The 26,888-nt window shown below is 38.6% G+C and overlaps 1 protein-coding gene across 1 annotated transcript in view; it reads left to right on the forward strand.

Moving 5' to 3' along the window:
• BANP (BTG3 associated nuclear protein) overlaps positions 1–26,888 on the forward strand; it is a 150,995-nt gene that overhangs the window by 86,968 nt on the left and 37,139 nt on the right. The window lies entirely within an intron of this gene.

Consider the following 26,888-nt stretch of genomic DNA (forward strand, 5'->3'; position numbering starts at 1 on the left):
TTCCATGTGTGTCCTGCACAAGCTGACGTAGTACCACAGCGTCCAGAAGTACAGGTGGGGTTTAACGAGGTGGAACAGTTTCAGTAGTTTGACAGTCCTTGATATCCTGCATTTTGAACATTCTATTTTGTATGTCCTCACAAGCCAGTGTTTCTCCAATTTAGAAATTAATTAAAATGACACCAGACAGATGGTCTTCAACTAATAGCCTTAGTTCTTAAATTAAAAAGTTAATGCACTTTAACATCTAAAATATGATTATATGTATTCTTGGAGAGCTGGCAATTTGTTCTGCTCCTTGAATGAAAAATTAATAAGAGTAGCAGCATTTAGTTCACTTAGTATCTGTAGGTAAGTAGAAGAAGCAGGAGAATCCAGAACAAACAGTGTGTGTGATAGGTTTAGCAGCAAAAAACTGGACAGTGAAAATTGCTTTTGTAGCAATCAGTCTTCTTACTGTGTGCATAAAAACAAATTCTGTGTGCAAATAAACATGCAGAGTTGCTCTTCTACATAAGGAACTTGGCATCGTACGTACTACATTGTAGTCATAGTCTCTTGCAGATTAAGTTTGTAATCAGCTGTGTGGTGAGACCCATCCATAACTGTAGAATTACGTATATGTAGAGAGAGGGGATAACATTAATAAAACATTTTCCTGGTGCTTAATGAGGTATTTGTATGGACCAGTGATTGCCTTGTCTTTTTCTGAACCTTTACTCTGACCTTGCTGCTATGAGCTTTATGGCAGCTCTGGGGTCTGAGAGAGTTCAGATGCAGGGCTGTTGGGGTAGATTACCAAGTGAGCTTTACAAAAGCATCCTTGTCATGTGTGATGATCACATGAGAGTAAATGAATCCGTGATAGGAAAATGCATTCTTGGAAGACTGCTGTAGTGATGGTGAAAATAGGGCAGACTAGAGCGCTGCCTAGTAGCAGCTAGCTGCCCTTGGGCCTGAAGGGTTAGAATATAGACGTGTGTGAGAAATAAATCAGTGAGACATTGTCTTTAATGTCCTCCGGAGGAGTATGAATCTGATGTCTCATTCAGGTCTGCTTTCAATACACATAGTACAGCCTGTAATGCAGCACAGGAGGAGATGTGACCTCATCACCTATGTTTGAAACATCTGTCCACTTTCTGTGCTGTACTGAGTATGAAGCAAAGGGAAAGCTGTTAAATCTTGGAGGAATGGAAAGGGGTGGGAAATAGTTCCCGAATGTTAAGGGGGAAAAAAATCCTATCCTAGTAATCTCATGTAATAAAAATGAATAATAAATTATAATATTATAATAAATAATAATTTTTCAGTGAATCTTATTTGTGACTGGATCAAACTAAAATGAAAATACATTGGCTTGTGGAGGAAATTATTAACAAACACATGGGATGGTCTCAAACCAACTCTGTTAACATCTGTTTTTTGTATCTGTTTACCTCCCAGTCATTAGTGAGATATTCACACCTTGCTTTTCAGTGGGGGCACCTCATGTATTAAAGCTCCAGTTTAATCCATGACGTGAGCATGATTTTCAGTTATACAAGCAAAATGTGTTGGCATATGAACTCAGCTTTGCTCACTTACGCATTTTGCAGATGTCATTTTATTGGGAAAGAAACGGCTTTATGTATTTTCTGAATATTCATTTTAGTTGTCTTTCCTAAGACTTTGGAATAAACGCTGCAGTTTCTATCAATATTAACCTCAATAATAATGCATTATCCAAAACAGAGGAAAGAACCATCTTCCACAGGTCTTAATTTTCTTATAATGCCACTAATTAAAAAGTTGCAGATTTAAAAATACAAGAATTCTTTATTCAAGTTCCTCGGTCAAGAATTAATTCAATGTAGAAGTTTTTATCCTGTCCCTGATTTCTAAGCAGTAGAGGGCAGTAGGAGTAAGATGATTGTCAGCAACTTTCTTCGTGAAAGGTTGAAGAAATGAGGAGGAAATTTGAAGTGCGATAAATGTGCTGCTCCGACATCACCCTTGTAAATTGTCGTACCTTGGGGACAGAGGCACGTTCACAGCGTGAGTCTTTGTGCATGCATTGATGACACGGGAGCTGTGTGCATGCATGTGTGCTTGTGTACAAAAAGGAAGACAACCGTAACTCCTGCGCCAGCCGCTTTAGTCAGTTGAAAAGGGTTTTTCATATCTGCTTTGAATAACATGCACGGAGAAACAGCCAGGATTGTTAGAAGAAAAGCAACAAAATTAAAAGCCCAATGGAGTTCAACCAGAACTTAAAAACTGCTTGAATGGATTTGACAAAAAATAAAGGATTATTTCTAACTGATAGTTCTTTACTAATAGGTTGTACTGAAGTCTCACAGGTCTGCTCTCTTTTTAGGAGCAAAAATTAAGAGAATAGTTTTAAAACAAAATGTGCTTTATGCAAATTTCACGTAGAAGCGCGGTATGTTTATGGGTAGAGATTGCTCAAAATACCTAAATGTGAGCATTTTACCTTTTTTTTTTTTTTTTCTTGAGGATATTCCTTCCTGCACTTTTTAATTGGCGTTCCACAGGTGTTCTCCACTTTGACTGTTCCTCAAAGTAGATCATCAAAACCGCACACCATATTTTTAGATCTGAAAAACTTAGTTTGCAAGAGAAGGTATTTTAGCAATTAAAATTGAGAAATTCAGTTTTAAAGCAGGTAAGCTTGCTAAGACATACAAATGTGTGTGGATTAAAAAAAGCTTGGGGAAAAAAACCTTACTACTGAGGTGATCATAAAAACATCTCTGACATACAAAATATCTCTAGAAAAATTAATGTTCTAAGAAAAGTGGTAGCATTTGTGTTATTAAGGTTGGGTAATTAACAAAGGAGCTGTAATAAACTAGATTAGGTGTAGCTTAACTGCAGAATTTAAATGCATTTGTGGAAGGTTTGCACCTACTTTGTGGCTGTAGAGCAGGGCAAGACATGGTCCAGTAGATAATAACTGATATCCAGTGGTCCTGGTTGTCATCACTCGGTGCAAGAGTCCTGACACAAATCTGTGCTAATCGATTACTCCATGTGGTTGTATTTGATGATAGAACAGGATTCTTCTACTTGACTATGAGGAGACATGTACTCAGGGAAAAGACAATCCTTCAATAGCAGTCAATGAAACATCACGAAGTAGGAACAAAATGACAGAAGGGGAACCGCTACTTAAGAGGGATTGGTAGGAAAAGTCTTTCTTTGCAGTTACAGAATGCAGAACTAATTTGGATGTTTTATTGAATATGCCATATGGTTTTTAATACATAACTTACACACTTTTGGGGACATGCTGCGTGGATTTGGAGCTCACTGAAAGTCAACAGGCCTTGCTCTGTAAACGGGTTAACAGTTCTGAGAAACACCTATGTTGCAAATCCAGGGATTTAGTATTGTTCGTTAAGGCTTCAATTCTGATGCAGTTATGGTGACAGAACCATTTCTTTCCATGTCTGTACTATTGAGATGGGGGATCCTTTTTGGAGAGCCTGAAAGTGAATGCACTTTAAATAATAATTAGAATATGGAGTGGTTCTTTGTGTCTGGATTTACTTCTGTCCCTGTTAATTATGTAAAATTTCAGAAACCAGTAATTGGGTGTCTGAGTTCCCTAATCAGCACAAAGAACTATACCAGATAATGAAAGCCTCTGTAATTGGAAAATAGCTTCAATTTTTATTCTTAAGGTTTTAAATTTCAGAATGTGTAAAATACTTCTCTTTCCTTAAAGAACGGAAAAGCTGAATATTTTACTAGCACAATTTTTTAATTTTCTGTTACTTAACAAGTGATTAATAGTGGTTTAAAAAATATAGGTTTTTTTATTTTTTCTTTTTAGATTTATGGTAGAGAGAAAAGGCAGGGGTCTTTTAATTTATTTTTTTCTTTTAATTTTTAATTTAATTTAATTTAATTTAATTTTAATTTTGGCAAGAGTTTTGTTGCATTAGCCTGACCATGTCAAGTAGTTTTAATAACTTTTTCTTATTGCTTAAAGGTATAATTATCTTCCTAAACTAAGATTTGTTTAAAAGGGGTGGAAAGGATGACCCTGGCAAACCTTGAGCAGTGTACAACAAAGGATACCTAATTGCTGATACTTTTCCCAGTCTTCTGCTTCACCTTGCTGAGATTTGTTTTTGTTTCCATTGTGCTGTCTCCCTCCTGTTCATTTATGGTGCGTGCTGCTGTGAAGGCAGTTGCAGCAGACGTTATGGGGTCATAAGTTTCACTTGCAAAGTGTCTGCATTCAGTTTTCTTTCCTCACTGTTCTGTGCTAGGAGATACTGCTTTATTTTCTGGAGAAACCCAGTGATGCCCATGGCTGATACATCACCAAGCACAGTATCTTGAAGTGAGTCACGAGGAAGAAGTTTTCCAGCAGCATGGCCCGTTCTCAGATAGAAATTGTTATACTGGACTGCCATCAGTGTTTCTACATTTTCCACTCTAAGACATATTTATTACTACATTTTCTACTCCAAGATGTAGCAGGTATACATCAACAGTCACTTGAAGTAGTTTAGTCCTCCTGAAATTGCACTTTACTTCATCGTGATGGATAAATATGACCCCATTTCCAGAGTGCTTAGCAGGGACTTCTAAAGCCTCTGCCTCTTCTCCATATGTTATTTAAATGTATGTGAAGCAGTGGAAGAACAGACAAGACAAAACGAGTTCTTGCTCTAATATAAGCAGAAAATGTGCCACTCTGGTTTTAAGGGGGTTTTGTTTGTTTGTATAAAGTAGTAGTGCCACCATTTCCCAACCTTTTCAATACTTTACTAAAATTAGCTAGCTAAATGTCATGCTGCTAAGAAAAGAATAATATCTTAGATAAATTGACTTTCTTTGTTATCTCCAGCTATTGAAAACGATCTTTCGTTGCTGGTTGCTGCTCCTGAATGCTGGGTTAACTTGGTTTCTTTTAATCAGCCTCGAGGTGGGACTGATTAAAAGACTGCAGAAGTAGCAACTATTTTTGCATTTTACTTTCCCAACTTTAAACAGCCTTTATATCATGGTGAAATAAGAAGCAACATCTTTGTTGAAGTTTGGGATGGCACAGTCAGTAACTATTACACATCTGTGCCCTTAATGCACAACTGAACTTATCTGCTGCATGGTCAAGTTTTCATCTAAATGTAATAGAGGGTGGAAAAAGTACTTCATGGTGCTTTTCTGATAAACGTATCCCAATAGTTTTTACATGATGGGAAAGGAAGGAAACAAGTAAGAAACAAACAGGCTTAACTGGGTTTATCAGCAGTGGAAGAAAGGAATTGCTGCTTTGGTGATAAAGCAAATATCAAGTCATTTTAGCATAGTTAAGGTTTGGAGCGTAGATATTTGTATGTTGTAGTCTCTCAAAGGTCATCAATTGTTGTTAATCTTCAGTTTAAAATATCGACTTTGGAGATCATGGGCATGTCTGCCCTCTGCTCTCTGTCTCCACTGAAGTTCACTAACACTGATCGGGTGCATAAGTCTGGTAAGGGACCTATAAAGCCATTTTTACCAGTTGATAAAAAGACAAGCATCTTCAGTGTATAGCGCTGCTTCAAAAATGCTGAACTTTCTTTTGAACTCCTCGTTAGTAGCTTTGTGATTATTATTTGTTGGCATCTGCTCTGCTTTTTTATGTGAAGTCCTTGATCTTGCCTTCGGGCAGCTGTAATTGTGATGCCTTTAATTTTATTGTGCTAATACTTTATCGCTTCCAGGATCTTAGTATAACACCTAAGAGATAACATGTAAGAAACCTTGCAGTTGCCTTTCAAGTCAGCTTCTTTTAAGTTTTTCCCCATCTACTAATTATCATTAATTACCACCATCAACAGCCACACAGTATTTCGTCTTTTTTCTTTTTCGGTCTTTTCAAATTTGTGACCCAGCTTACCTTTATATGCTGAAAATTTAAACAGAATAAAAAAATCTCTGCTGAAGGCAAAGTAAACAAAGTCTCCGGTAGCAAAATCTTATATTTATGGCATTTTTTTTGTCACTTCAGCTTTTGGCATAGTGTGACAATAAGGAAATAGTGTCCCATTTATAGCAGAGGATTCATATTTGACCCTGCCTTCATGCTTCGTTTCAGTGACGCAGGTAAAGATTTGTTTTGGGAGCAAACAGTAAATTCCAGCAGATATTTGGCTGTAAGCACATAATATAATGCCTGTGTTTTAAACATAGAGTTTTTCCCTTGCGCTTCTCAAGATTTAGACATTATGTCACACAACTATTTTGGTCTTTTGGTCTTGTTCAGAAGCCCCAGGTCTCAACACGGTGTTTCTGTTACTGGCCTGTGGAACCTTGCACTGTTACCTTCCTCACATCACAAACTGGATTGGTTTTCTTTGGTGTGCTAATGAAAAGTAGTAATGCACAGAGATATGTGAAAATCAGCCATTATTATAATAATGGTATCTCTTAGGATTCTTTCATTTCAGATCACTTGTTTCCATTTGTAAAAATATTCTGGCTGGTGGAAAGAATTAATAAATTAATAGAGGTGATTTGTTAATTACTTACAGATAGTACCTTTGATACTGTCCCTGAGTGGCAAGAGTCCACAGAGTGATCTGTGGTGGCTGTAAAGCAAGAATGCTTAATGAACGTTTTGGAAAGGGATAATATTTTCTGTCATCTTTTCTTATTTTTCTCCGAAGAGGGTGGGTTGTTCCATTAAAATTCCATTCAAGCAGACAGGAGCATTTATAATGCTCCAAAGAATATGTTCTCTATTTTGGAGTATATTATGTTCTTTATTCACCCAAATCTTGTTTTAATATTGCTGTAAACTTAATAAGAAGAGATGAGATATGAAGTGATAATCTTTTAAATATAAGGAAAAACAATTTTCTCCACCTTCATAGAAGGCATAGGTCTAAGCTGTCTCTTATTACAGATTTTGGTAATAAAAATCTCTGCTTGTAGAATAGCAGCCATCACAAAGCTATCTTGCTATGCTAATCTGGAGAAATCATTTCTTTTTTGTTTTGTTTATTTTTTTTAGTGCTCTTCAGTTATGATTTTTCTCATCATGTGATATGAGCCCTGTCTTTATGCTGCAGATTTGCCCTTATCCCATCACTGTTCCACTTCATATGCTCTAACAGTTCTGTGCTCCGTGTTTATAAATATTAGGGATGCCTCTAACATTGTGTGTGTGTGTGTGTGTTCAGAAATCACTGTCCCACATCCCAGATTTCAACCCAAGAAGGATTTGGGGAATGGCTGGTACAGTTGGGCCATCAATGCCAGTGATGGGTTGATATTGGATTCATTATAATGCAGATATCCTTGGCTGGATACCAACTACTTGCTGCTGGCAGGCCCTGATGACTGCTTAGCTCTTCAACAGAGAGATCCTGTTTCATCCTGTTGAAAAACAAAATAAAGTGTGTGCACGTGTGTGCGTTGTCAGGTTACTAAATGGGAAGTAGAGAGTTCAGGCCATTAACATAATTAATCTTTCCACTCTGTTAAGCGCAACAGTAAATCTTGATGACTTAAACCTGTTTCCAGATGTCTGTATTATCTGCTGAGGTTAAATGATCAGTGGGATTTTGTGGTGTTTCACAAACGGTGATCATGACTTCAGAAATCTTTTGTGACCAACTTAAGCACGTGGAGATGGGAAACAACTCCCCTTTTTTGTCTCCTCTCCATTAAAGTAATTGCTTTTCCCCACGTGTGGTCACAAAAGCTATGCTTTTTAAAAATTAAACCACAGGGCTTGACTGCAAATGCAGAGTGAGCTTATCTTTGTAGGAGAAAAAACTGATTTACACAGAGTTCTCAGGGCTTTAACAAGATAATGTTAAACATAGTGAGATTTGACCAGTTGATTTTTATGTGTGTTATTTAATCCTTTGCATAGTTCAGATATATTGCCAGTTCACTTTTCCAGAATCCTTAAAATATTTGAGACTAGCTAAGTGAATAAGAAATTGAAGAAGGATGATCAAATACCTGATACTGTGATGTGTATGCTGACCAGAACAAACCTTGGAGGATGCCATATAGTTCAGTGTATTTTTTAATAGTTAATCTGTGTTTCTATTTCAAGTCCCCACACTGAAAAAAGCCACAAGATGACCACTTTGTTGCTTATTTCAGATGTTGAAATCCCACATCAACAACACAGTTTTCATTTCTGATCTCAGATGCTGTTTTAATTAGCTGAGACATATTTACTTTATTTGAAGTACATCTATGTATTACTGTGAGTAACACTTGGAAGCTATGTTTGGAAAATCATCCACTGTGGCTTGCCTTAGCCGTTTCTTTAGTGTTCTGTGAACAAAATTCTTCTTTGTGGAATAAGTACTTTAAAGTATAAGTTTGCTTCATTTTATTTGATCCAGTCTGCTGGGATTAATGGTTGTATACTGGCTCTATCAATTATTCAGCTTGAGCTATCAGTTCCTTACTGATCTGGAAGCAAAAAGCAGTATTGCTTTACACAGAGATACTCCTTTTCTTTGATAGAGACTCTGGGCTTGAGCTATGAATGAATCTGTTTTGTAAGTTGCTCGGGTTTTTTTAGTTGTTTTGGTTTTTTGGGGGGGGGTGTTTTTTGTTTTTGGGGTTTTTTTTTGTTTGGTTTTTTGTTTGTTTGTTTTTTGTTTTTTTTTTTGCTTTTTTTTGTTTTTTTTTTCTGTTTTTACAGCTATTTTTATTCCTGAAACATGTAATTCCATGCTTCTGGAATGTTGCTAAATATTTGTTTTAAAACAGCGAAAGTGTTATAGAGTTCACCAGGAGGAAGTGATAGAATTAAGTTATTTATCATGTTAGTGGGATTTTTCTAGTTAACTGTTTTGTTTCTGTGGCTTATGATCACCCTGAATATGGGGTACCTCAGTCTCACAGTAATGACAGAGAAGTACCATCATCAGCAAATCAGCCTGTCTTACACTTAGCCTTGTGCATGGTTTCCAAGACTTGCTCTGTTTTAATTCTGAGTTGGTACTAACAGTGTGGAACTTAGCCACTTCATGGGTTTCACTGGTAAAGGCATGGAGGGTTGCAGAAGTTGCTGTAATGCATCAGGTTCTGTCAGAGGCAGAGTATCAGTGGTGGCAGTGTGTAAGCAGATGTAGCAGGTAGCAATGAAAAAATACTGATCAGTACTTCTGAATTCCAGAACTGTGTTGTGAGATTTTGGTCGTTTTAGTTTTTCTTTTAGCAGAGAGCAGGTATTACAGCATTTTGCATAAATAACAGTGGGAAGATGATAATGTGCAGTTCATGGTAGGACGTTGTTTATGTTGTAAGTGTGGAGAAAGGAGATGTCCATGTAGAGAGTAGAAAGCTGTAAGAAAGACCAAACCAAAAACAGCGCTCTGAGAAATGAATGACATTGTTCCAGCAGTGACACAGTGACTTCTTTTGTTGACTTTGGTGGGATCATGTTTTCCTTCAAGGTAAGACTTTGTCAGATGGTAAAATGAGTTGTAAGCATACAGAAAAGAGAACGTGTTCCAGTGCTGCATACAGAGCTATGCCCAAAAGCAGTAGTCGAAGATAAAATGTTGACGTATGATATTCCCTGTACATGCCTCACACAGCATGTGCTAATGGGCTTCATTTTGGTGTGAACCCAGATTGTAAGTAATCCTAAAGTAATGACTGCTCCTAAAGTAATGACTGCTCTGATACATATGCAGTACGAGAGAACGGGATGCTGATCCTCAAAGGCGCATGATAAAATAATGAATGAATTTACTTTTTTGGTGTTTATTTTTCATTGTCACTGGTGATATGTTAGAGAGACACTATCCGAAACCTGAAGAAAGGAGTGATCAGTGAATCATCTGTTCTGAATTAAACATAATGTGACTTAGACTTGCGCAATGGGAATGGAACTGTCAAAAACATTTCTCATTGGCCTAACTCTTTTCCAGGCTATGCTAGCAGTTTTACCACTATTTGGAGTCCATTTAGTCCAACGCTGAACTCTTGACAACAAAGATCACTTGTGTTTCCTGACTGTATTTCATGGGCATTCATGTCAGTATATGCTTAAAAGCCTCAAACATAGGGAATAGTTGCTGCTTCTTCCATGGAGACTTTCCAAATTAAGATGGAAATCTGGGTTTGTGATTGTTGTCTGGAATAGATAAATAGTAGTTGAGAAAATCCAGGGTTCTGAATGATCGACCTAGAAATGGGTAGAAGAAACTGTTCAGGGAGCTTTTTCTTCTGTTGTTTTAGAAAATACCATTATATAAGAACATTTACTAGGTACACTTGTAAATGTCTTAATCAGAAATGCTCCTTTCCTTTGTGAAAAGTGAATTTGGATCACTTGCTTTGAAGAACAGAAGTCTTGGCATACCACTATCTGGGACTTTCTGGAGTTACTATATTGAAGAGACACAGATGCATTAGTTTTCCATGCATTGAGTAGTGTCTTTTTCATTATTATTGGAGACTGCTGCCAAACTTGATGTTTTTGTTTGTTTGTTTGTTTTAGCACCCTGTCACCTTTAAAAGAGTAGAATTTTATCTGACTGATGACAGTGTATATTGAGACTTGGTTAACGAAAAGTGAAAGGCACCCTTACAAAGTGAGCACATCTGAAATCAGAAGTGAGCCTTCTTTTTCTGTGAAGGTATCTTGTTCTTCGGAATAGTATCACAACACGTTTACCACCTGCAACACTACTAGAACCCACAGTTAAATACCCCTAGATTTTAACTGTCCTCATTGTACAGTAATTCCATATCACTTGATTGTCTGCAAAGCTCTGATGAAAACTTGCAGCAAAGCTCAGAGGAATGAAAGAATTCCTAGAATGCTGCAAAAGAGCTGACCGAGTGGACACTATTCCTGCTCTTGATCTCACTGCCAGCAGCAGGAGTGCGTTACTGTCGGTCTGTTGTTTCCTGGAGCATTTCTCAATGCGCAATCATGCTCCAGTGAACCATTAGCAAAGTCGCTGCTTCAATAGCTCTGGTCAAGGCTGATGATTCCTGAGTGGTGTGGGAAGCCAGTGCCTTCCACAGTGAAGTACCAGCATTCCGTGCTTTTAACAGGGTTTTAATCTTGTTCCTGTTCCATTGCATCAGACTAAGCCAGGTTGTTTCATAAGTATTTATTTTGTTCTACACGTTGTTTGTTTTGTTTTTTTTTTTTAACCTTTTGAAACATCAAGTATAGAATCATAGAATCAGCTAGATTGGAGAAGACTTTTAAGATTATCTAGGTGAATTTCTAAGTAGAAAAGCTTTTCCTTTCAGCCTCTAAAAATCTATATAAAATGAAAAATTGTAACAGTGGAATCATGCTTCTCAGACTTTGTCAATACTGAGAGAGATTTTACCTTCGTCATTGTTTCTTTCTTTAACTGATATTTCCTGACAAATCTATAGTATTTTGCTCCTCTTCAGAATTTCCTGTAACGAAAAGCTCACATCAGTTTAACTGTGGACTAATGTGTAACTGTAAAAAATGGAAGTAAGAGTTCATAAAGAAAATCAATGCTATTTCAGTTATCACCTCTTTAAATCTGTTATGCTTAGACCGGAGAAACACAACTAACAAGGTGGTTTCCCCCAGCTCCGATTCTTCAAGAGCACGTGGCATCCAGCAGCCCTTATTGCAAGCATTTGCAAACCCTAATGATCAAGAAGAGATCCTGAAAGTCACAGACCTCAGCCACTGTGGTTAATTGGTTTGTTTTCATTAGTCAGACCTTGATGTCAGTACAAAACCTGGCATTTATTTTTATTTTTGAAATTCATACAAATGCCATATTAATTCCAAATGTTGAATATGTTGAGAATTGCATTTTCCATTTCAAGTAAAACATTTTATTGAGATGATAAATTGATTTGTCATCTCTTTACTCTTTTACTTTAGTTACTATTAAAGCAGAAATTGGTGCTAAATGTTTGACTGAAATAAAAATCTGTGCTTCTTTCAACCCAGTTAAGTGCAAAAACCAAAAGCTAAACAAATGCCCAGATTTCCTCTTTCCTGATTTGGAAAGTTTTTTCTGTATTTGCTTCAGTAAGAAAAACAATAGAGTAAGTAGTAAAGAAGTATGGGGGTAAAAACATGAAAAAAAAAACCCAAAACAGCCCAAATCCGGAAATCAACCTAATTTTGTGCTATTCAGGCCAAAATGTGTCAAAACAAAATGTTTTTGTGAGGTAAAAAAATAAAAGTCAAAATTATTATCTGTATTTAAAAAAATAGTAAAAAACCCAGTCTGCTTTAGAATCATCTTTTTAAAGAGCATGAACTTGCAGAGTAATAATAGTGAAAGCTGTCCCCGTGTGTGGCTGTGATGGATTTAGGTTTCTGGTCCATTAAGTTTCACAGCTCATGCGACACTATCTGCCGATAGCATCTTACTGGAAGGAAGGATTCGTGCCACACTATATAAGCAGCAAGAGCTTCTGTTTAAAAAGAGTCATCTGTGTTTAAATATTGCTAATGTATGTGTTCTTTATTCCTGTGAAACGAAGAATATGTGCACATGCAGGTTTGCTCAAGTGAGTGGCCTGCATAGCTCGATTGCAGATGCTGGGGAAGTTGAATTAAAACCCTGGAAGATTGTAGGAGTGAGTTGTGACAATGCCCAGCGTGATGCTGCGGCCTCGAGTTTGTGATGCATTCTTAGAGAAAGTGACTCTAAAATTACAATTTTTCTTCATATCTGTAATTGTTATTGACAATGATTTAGGTCTGTAACTAAAAAGAGATTTGTTTTGAGGATAGCTACATTAAGAAGGAAAAAAAATTGGAGGAACAATTCCCATGTGCCTCTCAGTGAAGCCTGTGATTGGAATGATGGTGTCGCAGTCAGTGTAGCACTTAAAATTACAAACAAACTTAACATTATTTTCTCTGCCCAATAGATGCTGTGAAGAATTAAAATAACAGAAAAGCAGAATTTGGTAGCTGTGGGCTTTCACTGAAACACTGTTTAGGCTTTAAAGGAAGTCTCTTGTTGAACAAAAATATTCTGTTTCAGTGGACAAAGTTTTACAATCTAATAATAAAAAAGAGCTATAGGGCAAGGTTAACAACAGAGTGGGATTCTGGAGTATCCTGAGACAACTGTATTCCTCAGCAACATAAATTATTGTGTCTGGGGTATTCTTCTGAGCGCACAAACCAGGCTTTTCAAGCATTGTTGTGGAACTTCTCCTGAGGTGTGGATGCATCATAGTTGAGACCAGCCCTCATTACTGAGCAAAGAAAATTGTGCTCACCCCAATAGAAAAAATATAGGAAATATGTAATACATATACACACAGACACACATATATATGAGTATTAGAGAATTTGGTGATATGAATTGCACCTATGTCATCTGGATAGCAAAGAAGTTTGTCGTCATGTAGGAGTTCACAGCAGTCAGCGCTTTATTTCTTGAGATTTTTCTGTGTTAGTGTTCTCCATCTTTGTCTGTGTTAACGGGTCGCTAGTCAAAATTTCTTCTAAAATATCTGTTTTAAATTATGGAAGAACTGGAACGTGTCTTTGGAGCTAGAATGTTCCATTGTAGCCTCAAAAATAGAAGAGCTGAACGGTGAACTCAATGAAATGGAGGTCCCAGATGACTTTTTAATGCAGTTGGATTAGATGCATCCACTTAAAAAAGCACAGGCCTTATTTTTGTGTTCTGGAATCAGCGTGCTAGGTCACAAAGTAGACCTTCTCTACTTCTACATTTTATGTACAATAGTCATCCGTATGTCTAATTGAGGGGTGTTTCTCCCTTGGGATAAACTTTGGCATCTTTTTTAGCTGCTCCAGGAAAAGTTTGGCTCCTTAAAAATCTTATTTTGGCTGTGCTTTGGTTTCCACTGGTCTCTGTTCTCATAGCCCCATCAAAGGCTGCCTTCCTGGCTGCCCCGACATTCCTTCTTGGTTGTGCTTTCTGCTGAAGCTTCAGGAAAATAGTGCGCTAGTGCTTTTGAAGTATGCTCGTGCCACTTCTGTGTAACTGGTTTCAAAAATCTCAGCCTTCCCCAAATTCAGAGGTATTTGGGCAACTCAGTCCCTTGGGTTCTGTAGTGGTTGCCAGGTAAAACTTCATCGGCTTGATCGCTGTCAGGCTTCCAGCTCTTTTATCCCAATGCAGGCAGGATGTTCTGGCACACCACCATAAATGTGATCTCAAATTGTGACTTCATGTAAAAATCACAGTGTTGGAGTGTGAGAGGTAGTTGAGATCAGAAAATATAAGGGAGCACCACTGGTGGTTTTTTTTCTTCTCATTTACTGCACGGTGGTTTGATATTCCTGTATTAGTGTCATTTCAGCTGAGTTGCTTGAGCTGGTTTCCTCGTCTTCCTATGAAAACAAACTGAGAGCTGTGCTTTTTCAGCCTGGAGAAGAGAAGGCTCCTTAAGGGGAGACGTTAGAGCAGCTCCAGTGCCTAAAGGGGCTGCAGGAAACCTGGAGAGGGGCTTTGGACAAGGGCCTGTAGGGGCAGGACAAGGGGAATGGCTTTAACCTGCCCGAGGGGAGCCTGAGATGAGCTCTTAGGCAGAAGCTCTTCCCTGTGAGGGTGCTGAGGCGCTGGCCCAGGGTGCCCAGAGAAGCTGTGGCTGCCCCATCCCTGGCAGTGCTCAGGGCCAGGTTGGACGAGGCTTGGAGCAGCGTGGTCTGGTGGATGCGCTTTCAGGTCCCTTCCAATCCAAGCCATTCCAGGGTTCTACAATCAATATAATATTTTTTAATTATAGATCAGTCCTTTCCATGTTTTATATATATATATATATATATATATGTTATATAGATATAGTCAGTCCGTCTCCACAGCCTTTCTTTGTAGCAGTGTGACAGCTCTAAAAATATTTCAGGAAAACACTCAATTGTGCCAGGTAATCATGCTCTCTTTAGGAAGGTGCAATGTTGGAGCAGCTCCTTTAAAAGCTGAGTTTTTAGGGCAAAATACATGCAGAGGATTGTGAGGGTTATGTTATTATTTTGTATAGCCAAAACCAACGCAAATGTGCACATAAAGTCTTTAAAAAATATCTCACGTGATGGAGAGCAGAGGATGTAAAATACGCATTGGAGCTGGAATTTTCTAGGTGTACAGGAAAGTTTAAATAGGGATGAATTAAGCACAACAAAAAGGAAAATAGCTACTTTTGACAATGGAGACGCTTAACAATTTTCCTTTATTTATGGAAGGGAAAGGTATCTGTGAAAATGAGTTGAAGAAACTGGAATGGTGCTGCAGTCCAGTAAGATTTGAGATACAGGGGAGAAATGCATTTTTAACTTGTAAAACTGGAGGTGCTGAAAGTGGTTGAAATTGGATAAACCCTGTAACTATAATCGAAGTTTCAAGAACCATTTTTTTGTTTTAGGATCAGTAAAAAAAGCCTTCGGTGATAAGAGATCAGATTCTGATAGCAAATATGGAAGAGCCTCAGACGCAAAACGCTTTTTAAACCAGTAGAATTTGTCCATCAAAGGAAGACCGCTCGGTCTTGTGGTACCAACTATGGCTATACCTCTGCTGCTGTTGGCTTGGGGAATAACACAAAATACTACAGGAGGCAAGACCTGGGGCTGCAAACTGCAGGAATAGTGGAGCTGGGGTCCAGCAGAAGTATGTTTAAATATTTTATTTTGCTTAATGGAGCAGCTCTGCCTCTTCATAAGGACAGAAGGGTCATAACAACAGCCCATAAAAAAGCATAGTTATATTTTTATTTACATTTTAACCTTTTTGAAAGAGACAGTTTTCTCAGACTATTGTTTGAGTTCGGTTCAACACCAGAGATGCTCTGCTGAAAATTACAGCATGGTTTTGATAGCATGGAAGAGTGGTGGCCAATGGACAGCCCAAGGGGACAATTTGGCCTGCCAGAAGTATTTATTGACTGGACGCATGGTTGTTGCAGCGTCTTGTCTGTATTCATAGGCTAGAAAAAACACTTTGGAGTCTCAGCAGCACAGTCACTACATTTGGATGTGTACTCAGATGGGAGGAAAGGCAATAAATAATACACTAGAGTTAGTCTGACTTATGGTCAGTGGAGCTTTGGTGCTGGAAGGGGCCCCATGGAGAAGTGGGAGATGGCATGTGCCTTGAAGCTGAGATATTCAGGTTGTGGGTCAGTGTGTGCACTGAGGAAGGACTGGGAGCAGGAGAGGGGAGTGCAATGACTGGAGGGAGTGCAAACCTGTGGCAAAAGGAAGAGTGAGGGCAGAAGAGGAATGAAGGAGGGCTGCTGTTTGTGGTTTCTCAGCATGTGGTTCGTGTTGGGTTGGACGGTTCCTGAGCTAGTAGGTGCAGGAAGAGAGGAGTGGGAACTGTGTTTGGAAGTCTGGAATAGTGGCTTTCAGAAGAGGTAGTACAGGTGAGTCTAAAAAGGGAGACAAGAAAGAGACCTCAATGTAGAGTGTTGGATCCATGTAATGTCAGTGTAGGCGTAGCTATCACTGCTATGCTGTTCTAGATAGACTAGGGGGTGTGGAGAAGATTCCTATGTATGAAATGATCTGAACCATCAACCTAAGGATGCTGATGGGTAAAGGTAACTGATGGACTTGATTGTAAATCCACAAATTCTGCACCCCAGCCCCCAAACAACCAAAGCATAGGAAGCCCCAGGCCGGTGACAGTACCAAAGTGACTTCAACTTTCTGACTTCATACACTTCTTTTACCTCTGTGTTATCAGCATTAAAGCTCCGGGACTGGTATGTGTAGTTCCTAAAACAAATGATAATGCACCAGTGCAGCGAAAAGAGGGGAAGGTTTTGGCTTTAATACAGTGATGTGAAAAGTTCTTGTGATTTGTCTTTGTGATGCCAGCTGACCATCAGCCACTCACTGGTATTGCCAAATAGAGCAAATGGGTGATATCTCACTAGAATATTGAGATTGCTGTTTTGCCTGCAAATACAGATTAGCCAATGGAACACAAAACTATTAGACATTTTATGTTTGCAGACGTTGTTTCTGGAGCTTTTGCCAAAGCACAGTGGAACAAAGACCAGAGTTAAATTTACTGCATGTCAACCTGATCAAAACCAACTCTACACAAACAAAGCTTGTCCGGATTCGGACACGGTGTAGCCTGCATTTGCCAGAGCTACCACAGAGGATGGGATCCTGCAGAAGATACTTAAGAATTATTACAGCAGGAGGCTTGAGGCACAGCAGAACTCCATTGTCAGTGTGTGAATTCAGTAGGCCTGGCAATGGCTAGAGATCATATTTAAGGGAGCAAACTGGGGTTTTCATTGGTTTGTTCAAAACAAGTGTTAAAAAGATACGCTGTGACTGTTGATTCTTTTCTATTTGTTTAAATCCGTAAGCTTACGGTAGCCTTTAAAAACCTTGCAAACCAATCTGTGTTGGATACTGTTAAATTACAGAATTTAACAGTATCGAGTATCAGTGAAGTATTGAGTATCACCTTTTGACTTTTGTCCAGCAGGAGAATGCAAACAAGTATTCCTAAACTGCATGGAAAGCGATGTCTGAAAGACTTGGGCCGAAAAGTCTGATGAGACTAACAATGATGCTTTTGGTTTTGTCTTATGAAAATGACACTGTGTGGGTCTGCAGTGGGAGAGAATGGTTAAAAGGGACAGGGATGGCTCTCTAGGTTGTTCTGTGGTTGTGTGTGAGAGTTGCCCCAGCTAGACACAGTGTACAGTAGCAGAAGATACATATGCAGATTCCAGGAGGAAAGAAGGTGCCAGTAAGCATTTCAAGCAAGAAGGGGCGATAGGAAGAAATCATGAATGCCAAGGTCAGGAACACATGAGCAAGCCCTATCACCTTGGTGGTACGGTACTTAGGGGAAGCCTAGAAGGTTCCAGCGGTGGTACAGAGAGCATTTTCCTAACTGAACCACGAGGTTTCCTAATAACCACAAGGTTGACTGTAAATATTTCATGTTACATTAATCTTGGTCTTTAAATCTTTGAATGTGTTTCTAAGGTCTGACTTGGAAGGGGGACGTGATGTTAGGGACTTGTAAGAGCCGAGCTACCCTGGTCCAGAGTCTGGGCAAGGTGGTGTGAAATACTTGCTGCCTGTACACAGCTAGTTGGAGCAAAACGCCGGGTGAAGCTGTGCTTCAGCAAGTGTTTCAGCACATATCCACCACACAGGGCCAGACTGTTCCAGCCCCTTAAATTTTTCTCTTGAGCTGATCTTTTAATTTAGGAGAAATAAACTATTCCAGGTGTGCAGAACAACCTGTGTTGTCTTGTCACCTTTTCTCTTTGGGTCCTGCCTGTCTGTGTATCATCAGCAGGAGAAGATGATAAATATTGAGTTCTTGCAGCTTTCATCTCTTCCTTTTGAAGAGATGAATGTGTTGCTAAATGTTTTCACTTTTCTTGTGTCAATTAAATCTATGAGGCTGTTCTTAGAGTAACATCAGACAGCTTTTATCTTTTGGATCTTTAGGGTAGTGTTTGTGTATCAGTGTTTACACAGAATTGTCTTCACAACAGTCTGTGTATTATCTCTAAAACAGATTTTGTTCATTAAGCCTTTTGCCTTTTTCAGCCACAGAACTGATCAGAACATGAAGTATTTCACAACAGAGTAAACAAAGGCAAGCTTACAGTCACAAGTATCTGACATGTTCTCCCAGGCAGGCTGGGAAGCATTGGCTTCACGTTCTTGTCATTGCTGTGGCTTTTAATTCCCATTGCTTGCAGCCTCATTGGAGCAGGCAGGGTGAGGATGGAAGATACCATAAATTTCTCAGCATTTAAACTTGGGGAGTGTGAATCATTTCTTTCTTGGAATAACTTTAATAGAAAACTGCAATCCAACCTGATGAGAAAAACGTGCAAAACCTTTTTTTTTTTTCCCTCTTCAGATGTTGGTTTTGGTTTGGTTTTTTTTTTTTTTTTCAAAACTGTTTTTATCATGAATGCATGAGCACTTTGAGAAACGTAAGAAACTCATGAGTTGTAACACTTACAGAATCAGAGCACTATAAAGAAGTATTTTGTTAGGAGTGGGTTTTTAAGGAGCAGTAGTGTTCCAAGCAATTAGAAAAGAAAATTATTTGTGTCTGGGATAGTTTGCTTTAGATTTTAAACAATTTCTGCAGCTTATGGAAGGTTAGAAATTGGTTGGAATTTCTTCTGAAGTGATGTAACGTCACTTCTAATTTATTTTACAGCCCCATCAGGTGTCAGAAGCATAAAAGAGCTTGTATCTTGCAGAGGCAATGCCAAAAGTATATAAAAGTTTTCAGTAATTCCTTGGTTTTACAAGAATCAGTGGATTATAGTCACTTGAATCTTGCTCAGTTATTGTGTCATTCTTTGGATGTTTTATCTTGATGATTTCAAAATACTGAACAAGCGAACACCAACCAGCAGATCAGTGAAGATCAATTTAGTGACTCCCATTCCTAAAGGAAATATTGACATACTTTGTTGGTTTAGGACTTGAATTTATAGTTCTTGGGGATGTAGCCCATTCCTTAATGTCATGTAATCTATTTAGTGCTGGACAGAAAGCCAAAGCTACTACTTCTCAAATAGTGTGCCTGCCATTGCTAAGTGTAACTCTAGAAAAAGTGCCTTTGCTGTTGGCATGGAGGAATTTATGACATGTGTGAAACTATTACTGCATTATGAAGCTACTTAATATGTAGTGGTTTATTGTCATAAGAACTGAGCCCAAAAAGCTCACACAGAGAACATGGCATCGTGCAACATTTAGTCTGTCCCATCATAGAGTGAGGGTTCTCATTAATCTGCACTCTCTGCATAGCCAGAGTTTGGAAGCTTCCCTTCATGTTTCCTCCCGCCATGTGAGTGTGAAAAGACATACTTGAATCTACCTAATGATTCTGAAATTGTTGTCTTATAAATGATTACTGTGTTCTTAATAGAACTTGAATTAATTTTGCTATTCATTCTAACAAGTCAAAGGAATGGCAGCAGAACACTTCATTTCCAGTAACTTGACATTAAAACATTTCTAACTTGGTGTAACCAACACTGATGCTGCTCTACCCTGAATTTCTGGGCTTCATTTGTGCTTCTTATGCTGAATTGACAGACTGACAGCTGATAATCAGGAGTTGTTCATCTGAATGCTGCTTCTTTTTGAACGCCTTTTTTATCATCTCTCTAAGTGTCCATCACCACCTTTTAACTCCACAGGATTATCCATTGGTTTTGATGTGGTAGTGAAAAGGCAGTTTGGGATTATCCAACACCAGTTTAGTCTAGCCCAAGAAAGCACAACTGTGATTATAGTCACTTGTGCTGTTGTTGTGGGCATCACCCGTGGGATGCAGCTCCCATGTTTGGCATCTCAGGTTGCCCAATACAAAACGCACTGCAGCAATGGAACTTGGCAGAAGCAAACCTTGAAACATGTCTTCCCTGCATCATTACACCTTGAGCTGTTTAGAAAAGGTTGGAAAATATTTGATGTAGTAATTAATGAAGACCAAGAAAATGGAGAAAGAATTCCGTTTGATCTGCAGATTTACGAGGAGTTTCCACTCTACAGCAACAGACACTTGAGAGGCAAAATCTCATCTTTACTGATGAGACTTGGCTAAATGTCAGTTGGAAGGCTTTTGTATTTATCCATTGAGGAAGTAGCTTTTAAAAACTTCCGTGAAGGAATTTAGATAAGTATTTTCTTAAATTAAAATGTTTACAGGGCCAAGCTCTAGTTGTTATAACATCTTTGACTTCTGTAGGTGCTCTGCTTCTTATGTAACCTCCTTTAAGATCTTTAGCAATTAGGCTATACTGATAAAGCTCTGTGCTCTTATCTCTCTTCTTCTCTGTAGCTTAGAGGAAATAATTTGTGCATTATACTGGGGATAAGAGCTGGCAAGTGTGAAATCTGATCCCAGTTCTGCCACTTGGTGACCTGTAGGAAATTGGTTCACCACATTGTTTCAGTTTTCTTCTCTGTGTGATAGGTAAATGCTAGGCTCATCTGTCTTACAAGGTGTTCTACAGCTCTTGAAGTATTTAAAAACAATACCAAACCTTTAATAAGCTCCTCTATGGGTGATTTTTATTGAAATAAAATAAAAATTAGGTTATCTGGAGCTTACAATAATTGGGAATTTCAGATTAACTGTGAAAGCTTTCTGCTTGAAATCAGTGCATCCCACTTGCTTGGAAAGATTTTTCTATTCCATTATTCATTACAGGGGCCTTAAAATTATACTCCAGTGACAAAGCCTCTATTTATTTTTAGACAATTGGCATCCACTTCTGGCTGACCTATAATGTTTCTTTGATGACAATGTCTGTGATCCAGCTGGGTTTGCTGAATGGTTGAATAAACAAAGACAGATAGTAAAATGTGGGAAAGAAAAGGCTATTTTTATTATATTAGAGAATCTGTCCAGCCAAATCCACGTCTGATTCTAAATGTCGTATCTGTAACACTACACTTCAGTTAAGCGTCCTTGTGGTCTCCATCATATCTCTGGAATTTTATCATTATTGGATTTCAAGGTTATGAGAAGTCTAAGATCACAAAGTTCAGAATGGAGGTGATTCATGGGGGAAAAAAAAGGCAATCAGTTTGTTATCCAGCCTCTTCCTTCCTGAAATATGTGAGTTAAATACATGGAAGTAAGAGGATTAATCTAAGCTTGTTGTTTTCTCCCTCACTATTTTTTTCACTGTTTTCTCCTTTGCTGCCCGTTTATGTTGTATTGTAACAACTTAAAAATCAACTTCATTTTCAGATGATAATGCTGCCTAGAGGCAAAGAACTCCAGGTAGTAGAACAAACAGAAATCTCTTGTTTTGACTAAAATCAAAAGGGTATTTCACTAGACAGCATCATGATCTGAATTTCTGTCTGTTGTTTAAAAAGAAGAGCCTAAACCAATTACTGGTTACCAAGCAGGGTGTCAGGGGGCAAAATTTAGCCATGATTCAAGTTTCACTGTCAATTCAAGGGAATTTTATGTGGGACTTAAAACCAAGTGGCAAATAACTGTCTTGCGTGTATTTTAGTTTCTACTTTACAAATAGTAGGTAGTGATAAAAGGAACATGCTAATACTGTAGTTCTGACATCTCAGCTCTTAGTTAGAGCCTTAGTTAGAATGCAGCTCATGACAAATTCAAACTCTCACTAGAGCTGCTGGCAGAGAAGGAGACCCAGCAATCCCCATCATCCTACAGGGTGTAGTAGCAGCTTGGGCCAATGAAAACCATTACTTCCACTGTAAAACCCAGTGACACAGCTCAAGAGTTCCAGCATGAATATTGTCAAAATATTTTAACAGGAAAAATAGTTGGTTTCACAATTTTTCTTTTAGTGGTCATTACATGTCTGAACAAGAAGCCATTTTTAGTATGTATAAAATAACCAGATGTTCTCTAGCTTTTCACTACAGCTCCTGTGCTATCAATAGAGGGCTTATTCCTACCACATGCAACAATTAAAGTACCCGACAAATGCTCAGCAGGAGCATTCAACAATCATAATAATCGTGTTTGTCTTGGATTAGGAGATTTAAAGGATTTATTTAGAAGCCTTTCTGTTTATCTGTTTCCAGAATGTAAAAAATGGCCTTTCACATATAATATGCTAAGCTTGATGGCTTCAGCGTAATTTTCCATGGTTCATACTTTCTGCAGTAATAAATAAAATGTAATAAGAATAAATTATAAATATTTACAAGACAATTTTTGTCTTTTATTAGGTTCTTATGATTTAGAATTTAATATCCCAGCCAAAGCTTCAGTCAGAGCTCTTTAACATCAAAATGACTGCTCAGAGTTTTACAGCTGAAGACTGATCTAGTTGACTGCAAAAAAAAACCCTCACCTGTATCAATGCCAAGGAAAGCATCCGCTGAGATAGACCAAACAAAATCAGCAAACCTTAGACATCCCTGCTGGGGTTAGGAAGTTCATATGACCCAAGCAGATTCCAGCTTGCATCCTTGTGCCCCTGCCTCTCTATTAATCACTGTTTTGGGTTTGGTTGTATGCCAGGTGTACCAGATAATGGGTTTTGTGAAGTATTGAAAAGGAAAAAGGGTTCTTAAGGGTCTAGAAGAGTTGCTTTTTATAAACTAGTAAATTTCTATGCTTGTTTGTATCACAGATAATCCTAGACAACTTACTTTTAACAAATATTTTCTGAATGTTTTGTTTGAAAATTTTGGACTTAATTTATATGGAAAAGAATGTGATTGATGGTGCTAGAAAAGAAATAAACACAGTTGTCTTTCAGTTTCTACAGTATATTTAGTCCCTCTATAGTCTGTGCCCAGACGTGAGACTGAAATATCTCTTTAATTTGGCTTATGCTGATATACAACAGTTTTGTTTTTCATTTCCCTTGTAAAACATGTTCTCATGAAAATCCACCCATATGTACGTTCGTCTGTGGTTGTTCGTATGCCTCAGACTCTCGAAGTGGGAGCTGTGTTTTGTATCAGTTCTATTGCTTCATGTGCCTCACACTGAGGGCTCAAAGGGCAACGTCTGCTTCTTTTCATCCTCATGTGAAGATGCAGCACACTGAGTGATGCAGCTTGCATTGCGTTTTAATTTAGTTACTTTTATGTATCAGGGCAATGAAATCAGGGTTTTCAATTGTCACTGACAAACCTCTAAGATTCTTCTAAAGCCATTAGAAAAAAAATTTTCTTGTGCCCGCAACAGCTTCCTCATTGTCTTGTGGATTCAGAATATGACTTCGACCATTAAGAAGCCAAGCAATACATAAAAGGCTGTGAGTGCTTTTACTTATCTGGAGAGAGCCTTGAATTCCAGGAAGACTTGTATCTGCAGATATCTCACTTGACGAACTTGCAGCCACAAGATGGTGGACTAGCAAATCTCTCTCTTGAACAAGTTGATGGCGCTAACTTCAAGCCCAGATGCCAAGGACATCTCCAGAAGACTCTGAGAAAGCCAAGAACTCTTAGGTGGCTCACCTGCGTGCAGTTCTTCGGCGTTAAACAAAGAAATGCTGTTCAATGAGATAAAATACTAAGCGTGCTCAGGAGGTAGATCTGCTTTTTCTTCCACCTGCATAGTCCTCTTCCTCTTATTAAATTTTGACAGTTGCAGTGAGATAGCAGCAAAATGTTGAACGGGGAAAGTGACGTGTAGAAGACTGCAAATCCCATCTGCTTTCTCCCATACTTAACTGAAATCTCAACATACTTGGGAAGGTTTCCCTATCAGGTCTGCTGCCCTCATCATTTGTTACTACAGATGTTATAATGTGTGTGTTGGCACCTGCCTTTTTGTTGCTGTATGTCTTCTAATAATGTTTAGGTCATTGCATGGGTCCTTGTGTTTCTTTGCAGTTGTTTTGCAAGGCAAAACTAATTTCCCCCTAGGGGAGACACTTGGATAAAGCTACACTTGTAGTGTGTTCTGCCACTTGGGATTATGTTGGCCTTAGATCTTAGTAAGAGTTGTAATGACGAAATGGGATTGTAAAACATGAGAGCAATTCAGTGACAGTGTCTGTTCCAAGACTGTTAGCTGTCCTCAGCAGCTTGTGCTTGGTGACTGTCCCAGTGCAAGCCCAAGATTTGGAATGTGCAGCTGTACAGAGAAGTATTCAGATATCTTTACATTCTCTTTTTATCTCCCTTAAAGTGTTGGAGGAATCAGGAGCTGCTCTGCATACTCCAGAGCTGTCAGAGTTCCAAGATGTTCTGCAGGAGCAAACTATGGGTAGATCACATTTGTCCTCTTGACTTTGATCGAAGGACTCGGTCCTTGCAGCTCTTCTCTTGAACAAGTTGATTACACTAGCTTCAAACCCAGAAGACTGGATTAGTTAGGTAATAGGCCTATGATTTTGTGCCAGTGGTTTAAGGTCAATAATGGCCAAGGTTTTTGTTAAGATATGTAGCAGACTTGCAAGCAACTCATTTTCTTTACAGGCAAATTATTCCCTGATGGTGGGGAGGAGCTGTTTTGCTGTTGTTGTTAGGTCAATTTGTGTGTTGGCCGGTATGTGTTCATTGTGGCGGTCACATCGCGGCCAGGCCGTCTGCTTGTGTCAAGCTTTTCCAGCAAAAAACAAGCACTGTGAACCTCATGGTGGTGTCCAGCTGCCGTGCTGTGATATTTAACTGAGAAGGTCTTGAGGTGACTCTTGTTGGCAAGGCTGTGTATGGTCTGGTGAGCTTGTTTAGTGACTTTCTAAAGTGATCCCTTAATTAACAGTGGGCTTTTCCTCGTAGCAGCCTTCTAGCATCTAAATGGGGCTGCAAGGATTGTGGAGGGGGACTTGTCGTAAGGGACTGCAGCAACAGGATAACGGCTAATGGGTTAAAACTTAAATAGGAGAGACTCAGGTTAGATATAAAGAAGTTCTTTACTGTGAGGCACTGGCACAGGTTGCCCAAAGGAGCTACGGCTGCCCCATCCCTGGCAGTGTTCAAAGCCAGGTTGGACACAGGGGCTTGGAGCAACCTGCTCTAGAGAGTATTCCATAGTCTGTTCTCATCAGAAGCTGGCTTACTTGAGGATTTGGGGGGTGATGAAGTCTTGCACCCACATGACATAGTGCATGTGGAGCAGTAGCCCATGCATGTAGCCAGGGGTCTGTTAAGGTGCAATCCGTTGAAGACTCCCTATTGCAAGGAGGAGTCTCGTGTTTCGGAAGTATCCTGGCATGAGGTATCAGTGGTGTTTAGTGCATAATGAAATACAGAATCTAAGAAAAAGCTGATTTTTGCATGTTAATAAGCCATCATTTTTTGAGGAAAAAGAACCCCTACAGCCTAAGTGGACAAAGGGAACACTTGGTAATACCTTCATTAAATCTGCTTTTTCAAAGCTTGAACACGTGCCTGGCCAAGAACAGAACAGGTTGGATGCTTTATTTTTCTTAAGAAGGGGTAGAATGACAAATGTTTTTCTGATCCCTTAAGTAATTTATTCTCTGGGCAGCATTCTTGATTCATAACATGCGTTTCTGATTTTGAAGAATGATCAAACACTGTCCAGAAGATAATGGATTAAAGGAAATATTGCAAAAATACCCTACTGAATATTTGCTTTCTGTTAGTATTTTTCTATTTATTAATATCCTGTATAAAAATTTTTAAACCCATATGGGTGGAGGTAGGATTGTACTGTATTGGTAAAATGCATAGGCTTACATAAAAATACTCTTTAATTTACTACAATTGTTTCTACTGCTATGTCTAGGCTGAAGGATTTAAAAAAAATCTGATTTTCTTGATGTTAAACATATGTGAAAAAAAATATTTCTCTTTCTTACTTTCTGCAGATTTTACAGATAAAGGGGGAAATTCCTTTCATTGACTGCCTTGGTGGTTTTACCTGATATTGATGTTCATTGAATATACGGGTTATGGGGTTTTGAAAAAGTATTATTGCATATTTTTGTAAGAGTTCATAATCTATAGGAGGAATTAGATAAGGGTATTTTTTATTGAACTTCAGGATGAAAGTTTGCCGAACTTTTTTCCATTTAGAGAGTGATTAGAAAATCACACTTTCTCCTATACCTGCTTGGCAAGGAGAGCCCTATTAATTTAAGAGAAACTTTGCGTGCTAAATGTTTGAGTATATAATGCCTTTTTTCCCTCTGAGCTGCATTTCCAGCTGTGTCTGCTTTATTTCAGTTGACAATGTTTAACTTTTCAGCAAAGTAGTAAGAAATATGTATTTGGAATGAGCATCCTGACAATTCTAGCTAGCAGATAGTGAATTGCCATAAAGAGGGTGCTCGTGTTTCAGGAGGAATGTTAAAGATGAGCCGTTTGCAAGGAATTCATCCTGACACTTAGTTTAGATTTTTCATCGCTCCTTGAGATAGTGAAGAGCGTGAAATTGGTAAGAACTTCCATCCTTTCCTAATATCTAATGATTGTCTTTTAGTCTCTTGCTTTTCCCAATTGTATTCTGTTTGAG

The sequence above is a fragment of the Psittacula echo genome (genome assembly GCF_963264785.1).
Source record: "Psittacula echo genome assembly, chromosome: Z".
NCBI lineage: Eukaryota > Metazoa > Chordata > Aves > Psittaciformes > Psittacidae > Psittacula > Psittacula echo.